At 55.4% G+C, this 11,074-nt stretch overlaps 2 non-coding genes across 2 annotated transcripts; both read left to right on the top strand.

Annotated features, from left to right (window-relative positions):
* Positions 1 to 8,080: 8,080 nt before the first annotated feature.
* LOC145654811 (18S ribosomal RNA) lies at positions 8,081 to 9,919 on the top strand. Its single transcript, XR_014120999.1, has one exon. It is a non-coding gene; the product is annotated as an 18S ribosomal RNA (ribosomal RNA).
* An 881-nt stretch (positions 9,920 to 10,800) lies between these two features.
* On the top strand, positions 10,801 to 10,954 carry LOC145654807 (5.8S ribosomal RNA). The gene has a single exon (XR_014120995.1). It is a non-coding gene; the product is annotated as a 5.8S ribosomal RNA (ribosomal RNA).
* Positions 10,955 to 11,074: the final 120 nt, after the last annotated feature.

Here is an 11,074-nt window from a genome sequence, read left to right on the forward strand (position 1 = left end):
TTAAAGGCACAAAGTGAATGAAGTGTGCCCAGGCCCAGAGCTACTTTGCTGGGCATGACTGTGTTTGACCTCTTGGGCCTGGAAGTCTGGTAGTAGTAGTAGTAGTAGTAGTAGTAGTAGTAGTAGTAGTAGTATGATTTAAAGGTACAAAGTGAATGAAGTGTGCCCAGGCCCAGAGCTACTTTGCTGGGCATGACTGTGTTTGACGTCTTGGGCCTGGAAGTCTGGTAGTAGTAGTATGATTTAAAGGTACAAAGTGAATGAAGTGTGCCCAGGCCCAGAGCTACTTTGCTGGGCATGACTGTGTTTGACCTCTTGGCTCTGGAAGTCTATTTCTAGGCTTATATAAAGGGTCAAACTTCTTGAAGTGTGCCCAGGCCCAGAGCTACTTTGCTGGGCATGACTGTGTTTGACCTCTGGGGCCTGGAAGTCTGGTAGTAGTAGTATGATTTAAAGGCACAAAGTGATTGAAGTGTGCCCAGGCCCAGAGCTACTTTGCTGGGCATGACTGTGTTTGACCTCTTGGGCCTGGAAGTCTGGTAGTAGTAGTAGTAGTAGTAGTAGTAGTAGTAGTAGTAGTATGATTTAAAGGTACAAAGTGAATGAAGTGTGCCCAGGCCCAGAGCTACTTTGCTGGGCATGACTGTGTTTGACGTCTTGGGCCTGGAAGTCTGGTAGTAGTAGTATGATTTAAAGGTACAAAGTGAATGAAGTGTGCCCAGGCCCAGAGCTACTTTGCTGGGCATGACTGTGTTTGACCTCTTGGCTCTGGAAGTCTATTTCTAGGCTTATATAAAGGGTCAAACTTCTTGAAGTGTGCCCAGGCCCAGAGCTACTTTGCTGGGCATGACTGTGTTTGACCTCTGGGGCCTGGAAGTCTGGTAGTAGTAGTATGATTTAAAGGCACAAAGTGATTGAAGTGTGCCCAGGCCCAGAGCTACTTTGCTGGGCATGAATGTGTTTGAACTCTTGGGCCTGGAAGTCTATTTCTAGGCTTATATAAAGGGTCAAACTTCTTGAAGTGTGCCCAGGCCCAGAGCTACTTTGCTGGGCATGACTGTGTTTGACCTCTTGGGCCTGGAAGTCTGGTAGTAGTAGTAGTAGTAGTAGTAGTAGTAGTAGTAGTAGTAGTAGTATGATTTAAAGGTACAAAGTGAATGAAGTGTGCCCAGGCCCACAGCTACTTTGCTGGGCATGACTGTGTTTGACCTCTTGGGCCTGAAAGTCTATTTCTAGGCTTATATAAAGGGTCAAACTTCTTGAAGTGTGCCCAGGCCCAGAGCTACTTTGCTGGGCATGACTGTGTTTGACCTCTGGGGCCTGGAAGTCTGGTAGTAGTAGTATGATTTAAAGACACAAAGTGATTGAAGTGTGCCCAGGCCCAGAGCTACTTTGCTGGGCATGAATGTGTTTGAACTCTTGGGCCTGGAAGTCTGGTAGTAGTAGTATGATTTAAAGGTACAAAGTGAATGAAGTGTGCCCAGGCCCAGAGCTACTTTGCTGTGCATGACTGTGTTTGACCTCTTGGCTCTGGAAGTCTATTTCTAGGCTTATATAAAGGGTCAAACTTCTTGAAGTGTGCCCAGGCCCAGAGCTACTTTGCTGGGCATGACTGTGTTTGACCTCTGGGGCCTGGAAGTCTGGTAGTAGTAGTATGATTTAAAGGCACAAAGTGATTGAAGTGTGCCCAGGCCCAGAGCTACTTTGCTGGGCATGATTCTGTGACCTCTTGGGTCTGGAAATGTGGTACTTTGAAGGATTAAAAGAGTGAAACGGTCTGAAGTGTGCGCAGGTGTAAAGCAACCTTGCTAGGCATGAAGGTGTGACCTCCAGGGCCTGGAAGTCTGGTGGTAGTAGTAGTATGATTTAAAGGCACAAAGTGATTGAAGTGTGCCCAGGCCCAGAGCTACTTTGCTGGGCATGACTGTGTTTGACCTCTTGGGCCTGGAAGTCTGGTGGTAGTAGTAGTATGATTTAAAGGCACAAAGTGATTGAAGTGTGCCCAGGCCCAGAGCTACTTTGCTGGGCATGACTGTGTTTGACCTCTTGGCTCTGGAAGTCTATTTCTAGGCTTATATAAAGGGTCAAACTTCTTGAAGTGTGCCCAGGCCCAGAGCTACTTTGCTGGGCATGACTGTGTTTGACCTCTGGGGCCTGGAAGTCTGGTAGTAGTAGTATGATTTAAAGGCACAAAGTGATTGAAGTGTGCCCAGGCCCAGAGCTACTTTGCTGGGCATGAATGTGTTTGAACTCTTGGGCCTGGAAGTCTATTTCTAGGCTTATATAAAGGGTCAAACTTCTTGAAGTGTGCCCAGGCCCAGAGCTACTTTGCTGGGCATGACTGTGTTTGACCTCTTGGGCCTGGAAGTCTGGTAGTAGTAGTAGTAGTAGTAGTAGTAGTAGTAGTAGTAGTATGATTTAAAGGTACAAAGTGAATGAAGTGTGCCCAGGCCCACAGCTACTTTGCTGGGCATGACTGTGTTTGACCTCTTGGGCCTGAAAGTCTATTTCTAGGCTTATATAAAGGGTCAAACTTCTTGAAGTGTGCCCAGGCCCAGAGCTACTTTGCTGGGCATGACTGTGTTTGACCTCTGGGGCCTGGAAGTCTGGTAGTAGTAGTATGATTTAAAGACACAAAGTGATTGAAGTGTGCCCAGGCCCAGAGCTACTTTGCTGGGCATGAATGTGTTTGAACTCTTGGGCCTGGAAGTCTGGTAGTAGTAGTATGATTTAAAGGTACAAAGTGAATGAAGTGTGCCCAGGCCCAGAGCTACTTTGCTGTGCATGACTGTGTTTGACCTCTTGGCTCTGGAAGTCTATTTCTAGGCTTATATAAAGGGTCAAACTTCTTGAAGTGTGCCCAGGCCCAGAGCTACTTTGCTGGGCATGACTGTGTTTGACCTCTGGGGCCTGGAAGTCTGGTAGTAGTAGTATGATTTAAAGGCACAAAGTGATTGAAGTGTGCCCAGGCCCAGAGCTACTTTGCTGGGCATGATTCTGTGACCTCTTGGGTCTGGAAATGTGGTACTTTGAAGGATTAAAAGAGTGAAACGGTCTGAAGTGTGCGCAGGTGTAAAGCAACCTTGCTAGGCATGAAGGTGTGACCTCCAGGGCCTGGAAGTCTGGTGGTAGTAGTAGTATGATTTAAAGGCACAAAGTGATTGAAGTGTGCCCAGGCCCAGAGCTACTTTGCTGGGCATGACTGTGTTTGACCTCTTGGGCCTGGAAGTCTGGTGGTAGTAGTAGTATGATTTAAAGGCACAAAGTGATTGAAGTGTGCCCAGGCCCAGAGCTACTTTGCTGGGCATGAATGTGTTTGAACTCTTGGGCCTGGAAGTCTATTTCTAGGCTTATATAAAGGGTCAAACATCTTGAAGTGTGCCCAGGCCCAGAGCTACTTTGCTGTGCATGACTGTGGTTGACCTCTTGGCCCTGGAAGTCTGGTGGTAGTAGTAGTATGATTTAAAGGCACAAAGTGAATGAAGTGTGCCCAGGCCCAGAGCTACTTTGCTGGGCATGAATGTGTTTGAACTCTTGGGCCTGGAAGTCTGGTAGTAGTAGTAGTAGTAGTAGTAGTAGTAGTAGTAGTATGATTTAAAGGCACAAAGTGCTTGAAGTGTGCCCAGGCCCAGAGCTACTTTGCTGTGCATGACTGTGTTTGACCTCTTGGCTCTGGAAGTCTATTTCTAGGCTTATATAAAGGGTCAAACTTCTTGAAGTGTGCCCAGGCCCAGAGCTACTTTGCTGTGTATGACTGTGTGACCTCTTGGCCCTGGAATTCTGGTGGTAGTAGTAGTATGATTTAAAGGCACAAAGTGAATGAAGTGTGCCCAGGCCCAGAGCTACTTTGCTGGGCATGACTGTGTTTGACCTCTTGGGCCTGGAAGTCTGGTAGTAGTAGTATGATTTAAAGGCACAAAGTGATTGAAGTGTGCCCAGGCCCAGAGCCAGGCCTGGGCAGCAGGGGGCGCTCCTGGCCATGCCCAGCGAGTTTCGTGCGAATCGGACCTGGTCCGGAAGAGATACGAAGGGAAAACTCATTACTCGTCGGGGTGGCACATCCAGGCTCTCGACCCTCCCAAAGCGTCCGACCAGGGTGCACCCTGCCGGGCATGGTTAGCCGCCAGCCCCCTTCCTGGAGGTCTGGTTGGCACGGGGTTTTGATTTATCGGTTTCATATCTCTGGGCTCCTTGGGAGCAGAAAGTCGGTTGAGGGCCCTTTGGAAAGAGCCGGGGCTGCCGTTTAACGCTGTCCAAGCGGCAGGCGAAGCGCACCCACCGTTTTTACGCTATGATTTTTTAAAACCGCCGGGGCGGCAAACACAGGGCCGGTCGGGTTTGAAGACGAATATCTCTTCGGCCCTTGGGAGGAGAGAAGCAGCGCGGGTCACCTTTGAACGCGCTCGCTGCCAGGAACGTCTGGCGTAAAAGTTTCGTGGGAATCGGACGTTCCTAGGCTGAGAAGCGAGCGCCCGCCCTCGGGCGGTCGGGGGCCCCTTTCTCATTCCCCGTCTGGGCTAAAAATACGAGGTCGGACCCGATGGACTCGGGAGACTGGAGAGTACCAGGGAGACCCTGGAAGCAGGCGACCCGACCCACGCTTCGCTGTCTCCTCGGCCCTCGGGAGTAGAAGCGCGGGGACGGTGGCGTGGGCAGCAGGGGGCGCTCCTGGCCATGCCCAGCGAGTTTCGTGCGAATCGGACCTGGTCCGGAAGAGATACGAAGGGAAAACTCATTACTCGTCGGGGTGGCACATCCAGGCTCTCGACCCTCCCAAAGCGTCCGACCAGGGTGCACCCTGCCGGGCATGGTTAGCCGCCAGCCCCCTTCCTGGAGGTCTGGTTGGCACGGGGTTTTGATTTTTCGGTTTCATATCTCTGGGCTCCTTGGGAGCAGAAAGTCGGTTGAGGGCCCTTTGGAAAGAGCCGGGGCTGCCGTTTAACGCTGTCCAAGCGGCAGGCGAAGCGCACCCACCGTTTTTACGCTATGATTTTTTAAAACCGCCGGGGCGGCAAACACAGGGCCGGTCGGGTTTGAAGACGAATATCTCTTCGGCCCTTGGGAGGAGAGAAGCAGCGCGGGTCACCTTTGAACGCGCTCGCTGCCAGGAACGTCTGGCGTAAAAGTTTCGTGGGAATCGGACGTTCCTAGGCTGAGAAGCGAGCGCCCGCCCTCGGGCGGTCGGGGGCCCCTTTCTCATTCCCCGTCTGGGCTAAAAATACGAGGTCGGACCCGATGGACTCGGGAGACTGGAGAGTACCAGGGAGACCCTGGAAGCAGGCGACCCGACCCACGCTTCGCTGTCTCCTCGGCCCTCGGGAGTAGAAGCGCGGGGACGGTGGCGTGGGCAGCAGGGGGCGCTCCTGGCCATGCCCAGCGAGTTTCGTGCGAATCGGACCTGGTCCGGAAGAGATACGAAGGGAAAACTCATTACTCGTCGGGGTGGCACATCCAGGCTCTCGACCCTCCCAAAGCGTCCGACCAGGGTGCACCCTGCCGGGCATGGTTAGCCGCCAGCCCCCTTCCTGGAGGTCTGGTTGGCACGGGGTTTTGATTTATCGGTTTCATATCTCTGGGCTCCTTGGGAGCAGAAAGTCGGTTGAGGGCCCTTTGGAAAGAGCCGGGGCTGCCGTTTAACGCTGTCCAAGCGGCAGGCGAAGCGCACCCACCGTTTTTACGCTATGATTTTTTAAAACCGCCGGGGCGGCAAACACAGGGCCGGTCGGGTTTGAAGACGAATATCTCTTCGGCCCTTGGGAGGAGAGAAGCAGCGCGGGTCACCTTTGAACGCGCTCGCTGCCAGGAACGTCTGGCGTAAAAGTTTCGTGGGAATCGGACGTTCCTAGGCTGAGAAGCGAGCGCCCGCCCTCGGGCGGTCGGGGGCCCCTTTCTCATTCCCCGTCTGGGCTAAAAATACGAGGTCGGACCCGATGGACTCGGGAGACTGGAGAGTACCAGGGAGACCCTGGAAGCAGGCGACCCGACCCACGCTTCGCTGTCTCCTCGGCCCTCGGGAGTAGAAGCGCGGGGACGGTGGCGTGGGCAGCAGGGGGCGCTCCTGGCCATGCCCAGCGAGTTTCGTGCGAATCGGACCTGGTCCGGAAGAGATACGAAGGGAAAACTCATTACTCGTCGGGGTGGCACATCCAGGCTCTCGACCCTCCCAAAGTGTCCGACCAGGGTGCACCCTGCCGGGCTAAGAGAACAGCCAGGTGAACCCTGGAGGTTCCGAACTCCAGACCCCTGGACCCGACGGCTCAGTCCGCCTCAGGTGCACTACAGAGGTCCTCGGGCTGTCCCTGAGTGCATTAAAACGGAAATCAGAATTACTCCCCCGGGTGGCACTTCCAGGCTCTCGACCCTCCCAAAGTGTCCGACCAGGGTGCACCCTGCTGGGCATGGTTAGCCGCCAGCCCCCTTCCTGGAGGTCTGGTTGGCACGGGGTTTTGCAAATAGGTCCCGTCGGGTATATGGGAGAGCAAAGAGAATCAATGGGGTCCAAGCACTAAATTCATCCAGTGGCGTTCTCTGGAAGCCCAAGGGGAGTCCGAGGGGTGTTCGGCCGGCAAGGGGAGCTCTCCCTCGGACACATGATCAAACGCCTGTCCCCTACCGGAAAGTGGTGTGCTCTGGATGCCCCCCCCCCCCCCCATCCCCCGAGGGGGGTGCTTATCCCGCGAGGGGAGCCCTCCTCGGGTTAAGTGAACCATCATGCCGATTCCCCTATGGAAGTGGGCACATCCAGGCACACAGTCTGCTTTGCTCTCCCCGACCCGAGTGCGTCTGTTGGGCTGAGTGTACGCCCAGGCAACTGGATCCAATGGCTCAGTCCGCCGCAGCGTGCTTCGACGATGGGTCGTACAGCCATGCCACCAGGGTGGGCGTGTTTGTAAATGTACCAGTGGATTCTCGTCGGCCTGCCACATCCATGGTATCGACCCACCAGGCCTGTCCGACCAGGGGTTGACCCTGGACGGGCACGGTCTGTGGTTTGGCCCTTGTCCTAGATGAAATCGGGCACGGGGTTTTCTGGCCAGGTACCATCGGGTTACTGGGAGAGCGGCTTCGGTCTCCAGGTGAGACCAATGGTGAAGCAGCACGAGGCAATGGAGAGCATGCAAAGCGATGGGGAAGCCATGCACGGCAATGGCCACGAAAAAAAAAAAAAAATCACCACGGAAGGAACGTGAAGAACAAGGAGGAGTGTAGTGACACTGCCCAAAGCTGCCCGGTGTTGCAGGGGTCTATTGGTGTGTTGCTTCCTTGTTTGGTAGAGTGGAGTACCAGACCCGCCAGGGGTAGGCAAACCATTCCCCCTACGGTAAGTGAGGAGCCAGCCATTTGACGAGCGGGTGTCCACGTGTACGGGTGCGAGCGCTATCCCCCCACACGGGGTTAGGCCACGGCCTTAGGTGGACGTCTGCCGACCAGCCCCGGCTGATCCAGAACTTCTGATGTGGAGAGCGGTTTTGACAGATCCTCCCTGGTTCTAGCGGGTCAAGCCTCTGATGGGGGGTGGGGGTTATTTGTAACCCATCCCAGAACTCTCTGGGGGAGACTCAGACGGCCAGTCTGTCTACTCAGTTGTCCTATACTGGTGTCTGTGGTTTGGGAGGAAGGGAGTGCCCTGCTTTGTTGGCCTCCTCTTCAAACCTACCTGGGCCCACGAATCACTCTTCTTGGTTACATCACGAAACGTAGGTTGAGCGAGGCTAGGGGGGAGGGAATTCGACGAGGTCTTTCCCTTGTCCCCCCACCAGCGGCCCACGAAAATCAAAACGGCGTGAAGAGAGGGAACGCCGAAAGCACCTGGAGTCGGCCGTCCGCACCTCCGGAGGAGGTGGACGGGGTACGGTGCGGGCATGACCGGATGGGACAGCTTTGCATCAAGGTGAGAGGTCGGCGTCCGAAGGCCAGAGGGCGGTGCGCGAGCACGTTTACACTGGCCGCGGAAGCTGTCCTGGGTAGCCCTGTATGGCGTCTGGACCTGACGGCGCACGCACTTACAACCCGCTGCTTCCTAGCCCCCGGAAGGGGAGGCGGATGTCACTCGTGGTTCATCCCAGACCACGGTGCAAACTACCTGGTTGATCCTGCCAGTAACATATGCTTGTCTCAAAGATTAAGCCATGCAGGTCTAAGTGCACACGGCCGGTACAGTGAAACTGCGAATGGCTCATTAAATCAGTTATGGTTCCTTTGATCGCTCCACACGTTACTCGGATAACTGTGGTAATTCTAGAGCTAATACATGCAAACGAGCGCTGACCCTTCGGGGGATGCGTGCATTTATCAGACCCAAAACCCATCCGGGGGGCTCGGGCCCCCCGGCCGCTTTGGTGACTCTAGATAACCTCGGGCCGATCGCGCGCCCTCCGCGGCGGCGACGTCTCATTCGAATGTCTGCCCTATCAACTTTCGATGGTACCATAGTCGGCTACCATGGTGACCACGGGTAACGGGGAATCAGGGTTCGATTCCGGAGAGGGAGCCTGAGAAACGGCTACCACATCCAAGGAAGGCAGCAGGCGCGCAAATTACCCATTCCCGACACGGGGAGGTAGTGACGAAAAATAACGATACAGGTCTCTTTCGAGGCCCTGTAATCGGAATGAGCGTATCCTAAACCCATGGGTGAGGACCCATTGGAGGGCAAGTCTGGTGCCAGCAGCCGCGGTAATTCCAGCTCCAATAGCGTATATTAAAGTTGCTGCAGTTAAAAAGCTCGTAGTTGGATGTCGGGAGTGGGCTGGCGGTCCGCCGCGAGGCGTGCCACCGCCTGTCTCAGACCCTGTCTCCCGGTGCCCCCCGGATGCCCTTGGCTGGGTGTCCGGACGGGGCTCGGAGCGTTTACTTTGAAAAAATTAGAGTGTTCAAAGCGGGCCCGCTTCTCGCCTGAATACCTGAGCTAGGAATAATGGAATAGGACTCCGGTTCTATTTTGTGGGTTTCCTGAACCAGGGCCATGATTAAGAGGGACGGCCGGGGGCATTCGTATTGCGCCGCTAGAGGTGAAATTCTTGGACCGGCGCAAGACGGACGAAAGCGAAAGCATTTGCCAAGAATGTTTTCATTAATCAAGAACGAAAGTCGGAGGTTCGAAGACGATCAGATACCGTCGTAGTTCCGACCGTAAACTATGCCGACCCGCGATCCGGCGGCGTTATTCCCATGACCCGCCGGGCAGCGTGAGGGAAACCACGAGTCTGTGGGTTCCGGGGGGAGTATGGTTGCAAAGCTGAAACTTAAAGGAATTGACGGAAGGGCACCACCAGGAGTGGAGCCTGCGGCTTAATTTGACTCAACACGGGAAACCTCACCCGGCCCGGACACGGAAAGGATTGACAGATTGATAGCTCTTTCTCGATTCTGTGGGTGGTGGTGCATGGCCGTTCTTAGTTGGTGGAGCGATTTGTCTGGTTAATTCCGATAACGAACGAGACTCCGGCATGCTAAATAGTTACGCGGCCCTCCGCGGTCGGCGTCAAACTTCTTAGAGGGACAAGTGGCGTTCAGCCACGCGAGATGGAGCAATAACAGGTCTGTGATGCCCTTAGATGTCCGGGGCTGCACGCGCGCCACAATGGTTGGATCAGCGTGTGCCTACCCTACACCGAGAGGTGCGGGTAATCCGCTGAACCCCATTCGTGATGGGGACTGGGGATTGCAATTATTCCCCATGAACGAGGAATTCCCAGTAAGCGCGGGTCATAAGCTCGCGTTGATTAAGTCCCTGCCCTTTGTACACACCGCCCGTCGCTACTACCGATCGGATGGTTTAGTGAGGTCCTCGGATCGGCCCCGCCGGGGCTCCTCGCGGGCCTTGGCGGAGCGCCGAGAAGTCGATCAAACTTGACTATCTAGAGGAAGTAAAAGTCGTAACAAGGTTTTCGTAGGTGAACCTGCGAAAGGATCATTAACGGGTAACGCTGTCCGGCGTGCCTCCTCTCCCGACCCCCTCGACTTCGCCGTCCCCCCGCGTCGGGGCCCAGGGTCGAAAGGGTCTTCGGGGTTGCTGTTACACGTGGTCGCTTGCAGGTCAGGCTGGACAGAAGGCATAAAGGAGGAGCCTAGTCCCTCCCACCCCTTCCTCGTCCTCCGCCTCTTCCTCCGCGTCGTCCTTCAGCACCCCCCCCCGCAGGCCCCGGTATTCTCTGGGTTCCAGCGCGAGAGACGCGTCGTTCAAAAAACTCGGCGTCCCCGCTCGTCGGGTGAAGGCCGGTTTCCCCTCACCTTGCCGGCAGGAGAAGCGCCTGCGAGTCGAGCGGGTCGTACGGGTCCGTCCCGCGCCCTCCCTCTCGCTCGCACGGCCGCTGCCTCCGTCCACCGCGAGGGGTTTTCCTATTTTGTTGTCCTTGTCATTCATCCCCGTCCCCTTGCTCGCTGACGAGCGGACTTTCCGGGGGGGGTTGCGAGCGCTGCTCCTCGTGGGGCAGGCCATGGCCCTTCCTGTGTTCGTCCGCCCACCGGCGTCCTGGGGCGTGGTGGTGGTGGGTGGCGCAGCCGGTTCCCCTGCTTCTCTCTCTCAGAAAGGAGTCTCAGGGGGACCCCCGGCAGGTACCTAGGGCTTGGCCCACGCTACGTGAGTTCCACCCCTTTCGAGGGGTCGGACGGGGCGGGCGCGGAGGGCCGCGGTTCAAAGACTGACTCGTCTGCCACGTGGGGCGTGTGGGCAAAGCGCAACCCCGCGCCCGTTTCAACACTCGCAGACGGGGGCGCCTGACCGGTTGGTGAAACCTTTTAAACCTGTCTTTGTAGTCGTGGTGAAAGACCTAAACTGAGCCTGAAATAAAAGAGTACAACTCTTAGCGGTGGATCACTTGGCTCGTGCGTCGATGAAGAACGCAGCCAGCTGCGAGAACTAATGTGAATTGCAGGACACATTGATCATCGACATTTCGAACGCACATTGCGGCCCCGGGTCCATCCCGGGGCTACGCCTGTCTGAGGGTCGCTATTCCTATCTGTCGGACCTGCCTTCTCAGGCGGGACCGCGGTTGGAGGTTCGTAGGTGGGGGGGTGCCCCCTGGCCTCCGTCTTCCTAAAAGCAGACGGTTCCCGGTCGCTGTCTCGG

The sequence above is a fragment of the Electrophorus electricus genome, unplaced genomic scaffold (genome assembly GCF_041902795.1).
Source record: "Electrophorus electricus isolate QZ-2024a unplaced genomic scaffold, ASM4190279v1 Scaffold160, whole genome shotgun sequence".
NCBI lineage: Eukaryota > Metazoa > Chordata > Actinopteri > Gymnotiformes > Gymnotidae > Electrophorus > Electrophorus electricus.